Raw genomic sequence first — 6,551 nt, 5'->3', positions numbered from 1 at the left:
CTGAACTGTCCCCATCGCCGCCTGCCGCAGAACCCCAAAGCTCCCCCTCCCACCCATTTTTCCCTCTCTGCCTCCTACCACGGCGGGTTTCAAATGCTGGGTAAGCTTTAAAGGAAACGTCAGAGCGCCAAGCACAAAAGGATTTGATGCACGAGACCACAACAAAAGGGCGGCAGAGCGGGCTGAGAGAATAGACATCCTCCCGCACATTTCGAACCCCACACAATTTTTTGTTTGTTTGCAAACTGCTGCGTTGCCAGAAAGTGACGCCACGAGGGAGGAAGCAGCCTCACATAGGAAAGCAGTAGCAAGAAGAAGAGACACATTTTCCCTCTTGCCGTTCCGTCGTGACCAAAAGCTACCAAGACAGCAGGCCAGAAGTGTCCACTTCTCCAGGGTCTCCCTTCTGGAGTGAACGAATTCAGATTAACAAATTCACTGAGGTAGTTCGCAAATCTCTGAATTGCACCTCTTCTTTCCAGGCACAACCGGACACTTTACTCTGCCCCCGCTGCAACAGAACATGTCCCTCCCATTTCAGCCTCTACAGCCACATCAGGCGCCGCAACCTTCCAACAGTTTGACTTCAGCCCCAAAGGCACCCCTCTTCCACTGTCTTCTGAGACAGATGGATGCCAACAAACCATGCCAAACATTTCCAGGTGATCTGAACATACCTTGAGCTCCTTCTGCGGTGAAAGTTTGGGTGATTTTTTAAAATTCAATTCCCTTTTCATTTTAATCCAATGATTTTTCTATATAGGGCTTTCGTTGCACCTAACTTATGTGATTGATTATGGCCATTTTGCATTTGTTTCTCTCGTGGGAAGGGGTGTTAATGTTCCGCGGTTATATTTTACTTACTTTCATGTTTTTATCCTGCATTCCACTCATGATGAAGAGTGTACATAAATCTAATAAATAAAATAAATAAAAGTTCCTTTCAGGGAAGTGAATAGCTGTTTTTATAGGGCAGGGTAAGGGGCACTGTGGATAAGTTAATGCACCAAGGGATAGGTGGGCCAGAAAGGTTTGGGAATTGATCAACAGCTATGATCCATGATGACAGCTGAATGGAACCCCCCATATACAGTTAATAATAATAATAATAATAATAATAATAATAATAATAATAATTTATTATTCATACCCCGCCCATCTGGTTGGGTTTCCCCAGCCACTCTGGGCGGCTTCCAACCGAATATTAAAAACAACACTGCATCAAACATTAAAAACTTAAGTTTACCACATACCACACCCCCCTCCCAAGCATTCTGCTGATAAAAATCAGGGCACAGGTCTCACGCTTCCTTCCCAAAGCCAGTGCCAGGCTTTGGGAAGGAGGCATGATGCCGTGGCAGGGTGCAAGAGCCCTCCGTCCTGTGCCCCAAAGCCCTGTAAGTGCTTGCCAGGTTTGGGAATGTCACAGGAATTTTGTATAACGATTGGGGGGTTGCCCCTCCAGCACACAGTGTGCAACCACCACCCCCCCTTTCGTTCACACACACAATGTCTCCTCAAAGCACCACATAATGCACAACACCACACCATTTCCAACGTTGTTCTGTCCGGGGGGGGGGGAGCTTGGGACATGAGTGAGGGCGGCCATAACCCCAAAAGCGTGAGCTCAGGTACTCAGCAGTTCCTCTGCCTAGCTGATAATCTACCTGAGTGCCAGACAGGTAGCCATTCCAGAAACAGTAGCAAACCCAGATCAAGATGAAAGGGAGTGATTAACTTGGCTGGGAAACAGGGACATGTCAATATCTCTTTTGCATCGCTTGATGGGTGTATGGTGGAGGTCGAGGGAAGGATTGGGGGCAAGCCTTGATCCTCAAGGTTTCTGTCGCCAGACCCTCCCAATTTGTGATCTATTTGTGATGTATGCATGATGTAATTTTAGGGGTGTTGCGGGTATCTTTGTAAAACTGATAAAGGAGGGAGCCATCCTTTGTTCTGGGCTCCTTCCTGATTCTCCCATGTGGTGGGTGGAACTCCTGTTGCAACAGCCTCTGGAATAAAGACCAGGCCTGCAGGCTGCTGTTTTGCTCCTAATTTATTGGCTGGTGTCTTTGTTTGGTAGTTCAAGTGAACCCGGGAAATTTCCTACAACATTAAGAAGGCAGGAGGACTCCAGCTCTTGTGCCCAGGGCAGATTTAGTTTGATGAGGCCCTCAGCTACTGAAGTTACTGGGGCCCTTTGTATGTCCAGCTATCCTTTGTCAACAACAAACTGTCACCGTTTTTTTTTGTGTGTGTTGAATATATGCTATATGGTAATTGATGGACCTCAAAGTTATCTCAAGCCATTTGCACATGTTGCCATGCGACCAGTCCATGCAGAATGTAGGTACCATATATATAGAAAGGAGCAAACCAGTGATATTTGAGCGAGCAGGCGAGCAGGCGGGGCCCATTGCTTACACCATGGGAGCCAATAATAATACTGTAATAATAATAATAATAATAATAATAATAATAATAATAATAATTTATTTATATCCCACCCTCTCCAGCCAAAGCCGGGCTCAGAGCAGCTAACAACAATAAAAGTAACACAATGTTCTAAAATCAATTCATTTAAAAATCAATTCAGAATCAAATTGGGACGCAGGTGGCGCTGTGGGTTAAAGCCTCAGCGCCTAGGGCTTGCCGATCGAAAGGTCGGCGGTTTGAATCCCTGCGGCGGGGTGCGCTCCCGTTGCTCGGTCCCAGCGTCTGCCAACCTAGCAGTTCGAAAGCACCTCCGGGTGCAAGTAGATAAATAGGGACCACTTACTAGTGGGAAGGTAAACGGCGTTTCCGTGTGCGGCTCTGGCTCGCCTCCGTGTGCGGCTCTGGCTCGCCAGGGCAGCTTTGTCACGCTGGCCACGTGACCCGGAAGTGTCTCCGGACAGCGCTGGCCCCTGGCCTCTTAAGTGAGATGGGCGCACAACCCCAGAGTCTGTCAAGACTGGCCCGAACGGGCAGGGGTACCTTTACCTTTACCTTTATTGGGCTAGAGTTCTGTGAGGATTGCCAAAGGAGGGGGTCAGACTGTGCCTTGGTCAAAGGCCTGGTGGAACAGCTCCGTCTTGCAGACCCTATGGAAAGATGTCAAGTCCCGCAGGGCCTTAGTCTCTTGGGACACAGCATTCCACCAGATCGGGGCCACGGCCAAAAAGGCCCTGGCTCTGGTTGAGGCCAGCCTAACCTCCCTGTGGCCCAGGACTTCCAAGATGTTTTTGTTTGAATACCGTAAGGTCCTCCGTGGGACATACCAGGAGAGGCAGTCTGTTGCAGTTTGTAGGTTTTATTTTATTTGTTTTTTATCTTATATTTTGGAAATGTACCTCCGGTGCTTTATTTCCTTTAATATTTAATTTGTTTAGCTTATATGTAAATCCGGCACTGCACATGCCACCTTCCACTGCAGGGACTGTTTCTGCAGCCCCTGTCCGCAGGCTGCACAAAACTGGGGCGCCCCGGGACAGAGGCAGAGAAAGCGTGGCTGTCCCTCTTAAAAGGGGCTGCCTGGGAGGTATGTGACCGGATGCTCTGGCTTTCAGAGTAAAAGCCCCCCCCCCCCGCACCCTGTCTCCCTTTCCCTTTTCAAAACGAAATCTGTTCGTTCAGCAAGAAAAAGCTAATGGTGCGTTTGACAGGAAATGATTCACAGCCTTCGCCCTGTACATTTAATGATTTCTCAGAAATTAGGAGAATTTGCATAATGCTCCGGTACTAATGGCATCAAGAGGTGTTTACACTTTCACATCAGAACTGTTGACACTTTTGTTTGGCTTAAAACCACCCCGCCAAAAAAAATAAAAAGGAAAAAAACGATGGGGTGGGGAGAACATTTTCAGAAACCATCTGCAAATTCATCCACATCTTCAAAATAAATTTAAAAATGCATGCACATGAAAGGTTATACCCAGAACAAACTTGGTTAGTAGGGTGCTACTGGACTATTTTTGTAATTTTTTTATTTATTTTGACGGCTACCTACCTGAATCCACATCTTCAGTTATCCTTGCAGCAATTAAGAACAGCAAACATACTGTTCATTAAAGGTGTATAATGAGAGGCTTGCCTGGTGCCATCATTATATATCTTTAGGCGCCAGGTGGAAAACTTTCCTCTATAATCATGTCTTTGGCCTTTAGCCTTTTAGAAGTGGGCGAGATGTTTTTGGGTATATTTCATCTTCCTTTTGGTTTTAATAGGAAGACTGGGAGATGTCTGTGTGTTTGGCTGTGAGTCACTTTGGGTTGCCCTGGGCTAGACGAAGCAACGATCAAATTTAATAAATAAAAAAATAAGAAAAACCTGCTGGTTCAGTCCAAAGGCCCATCGAGTCCAGATGCCCTAGTATTCAGAAGCATTGCTCCACAGCGGGAGGCAAAGCAGGCATCATATCCATCGATAGCCCTATCCGAAGACATCTGAATGAGGGGTGCCAACTTGAATAAATTATTATTATTATTATTATTATTATTATTATTATTATTAAATAATTATTATTATTTGAATTTATATTCCACCCTATACCCAAAGGTTCACAGAATAAAATCAAAATATAAAACCACAAAATACACAATCAAAATAACAACAACCCAATAGCACCCCCCAAAGAAAACCCAACACATTTTAAAAGGGCATAGGGTGTCCATCAGGCCAACCAAAGGCCTGGTTAAAAAGGAACGTTTTGCCTGGTGCCTAAAGGTGTATAATGAAGGCACCAGGCGAACTTCCCTGGAGAGAGCATTCCACAGATGGGGGGCCACTGCAGAGAAGGCCCTGTTCTCGTGTTGCCACCCTGCGGACCTTTTGAGGAGGGGACATACGAAGGTCATCAGATGATGATCTCAGGGTCTGGGTAGGTTCATAGGGCCATCCTGAGCCGTTTAAGGCTTTATAGGTCAAATGGGGTAACTGTGCCCCTGAAGGACCAGGTGCGCAGCCTGGGAGTCATTCTGGACTCACAGCTGTCCATGGAGGCGCAGGTCAATTCTGTGTCCAGGGCAGCTGTTTATCAGCTCCATCTGGTACACAGGCTGAGACCCTACCTGCCCGCAGACTGTCTTCCTAGAGTGGTGCATCTCTGGTTATCTCCCGCTTGGACTACTGCCATGCGCTCTATGTGGGGCTACTTTTGAAGGTGACCCGGAAACTACAACTAATCCAGAATATGGCAGCTAGACTGGTGACTGAGAGCGGCTGCTGAGACCACATAACGCTGGTCTTGAAAGACCTACATTGGCTCCCAGTATGTTTCCGAGTACAATTCAAAGTGTTGGTGCTGACCTTTAAGCCCGAAATGGCCTCAGTCCAGTATATCCGAAGGAGCGTCTCCACCCCCATCATTCAGCCCGGACACTGAGGTCCAGCACCGAGGGCCTTCTGGTGGTTCCCTCGCTGCGAGAAGTGAAGTTACAGGGAACCAGGCAGAGGGCCTTCTCGGTAGTGGCACCTGCCCTGTGGAACGCTCTCCCACCAGATGTCAAAGAGAACAACTACCAGACTTTTAGAAGACATATGAAGGCAGCCCTGTTTAGGGAAGCTTTTAATGTTTAATAGATTATTGTATTTTAATATTCTGTTGCAAGCAGCCAAGAGTGGCTGGGGAAGCCCATCCAGATGGGCGGGGTATAAAGAATAAATTATTATATATTATTATTATAAAAACTGGACTTTGAATTGGGCCCAGAAACTAATTGGTAGCCAGTGCAGTAGGACCAGGATCAGTATGGGGTGCTCAAACCGTCTTTCTCCAGTGAGCAACCTGGCCACTGAATTCTGCACTAGCTGAAGTTTCTGAACCAGCTTCAGAGGCAGCCCTACGTATAACGCATTGCAGTAATCTAACCTTGAGATTTCCAGAGCATAGACAACAGGAGTTAAGCTATCCCTGTCCAGAGGCAAAGCAAGGGGGTGTGCAGTGGGGGCAGGCCGCCCTGGGTGTCATCCCTGGGGAGGGGGGTGACAAAATCCCAGCCGGGCCCAATCACGCCCCCCAGCTGGGCCACAACAATGGATAGCATCCTCCAGCCGGGCGCGATCGCCCCACTCCCTGGAGTTGTAGCCGGGTGGCTTGTCTGAGCTCCCAGCTGGAGAAGCACAGGCAGGGAGAGGATGGGAAGGAGGCAGGTGAGCAAACAATGGAGAGGGGAGAGAATGGGTGCTGCGCGTCCCGTCCCTCCCTATGGGGGGTTCACCTCGCCCTATGGGCACTGCCACAGGTGCCCAAGGGGGTTCCTCCACCACTGTCCCTGTCCAGATAGGGGCATAGCTGGGTCTGGGAATGTTCAGGGATGCAGGAGAGGATATATTGTTTGATTATATCCTTTTCCAACTTGTGTTAACAAGTTCCACAATTTAGCAGAGTAACATTCCCCCTTTTTAAACTTGCAGCAGATGCATTTCCTCAGGCTTGCTAAAGCCTCTATAATAACTGTTCTGGTATTTTCCCCTTAAAGGTAAAGGTACCCCTGCCCGTACGGGCCAGTCTTGACAGACTCTGGGGTTGTGCGCCCATCTCACTTAAGAGGCCAGGGGCCAGCGCTGTCCGG

This window comes from Podarcis cretensis, assembly GCF_951804945.1.
Source record: "Podarcis cretensis genome assembly, chromosome: 5".
Lineage (NCBI taxonomy): Eukaryota > Metazoa > Chordata > Lepidosauria > Squamata > Lacertidae > Podarcis > Podarcis cretensis.
The sequence above is the reverse complement of the archived record's forward strand: the minus strand, read 5'-3'. Positions refer to the sequence as shown.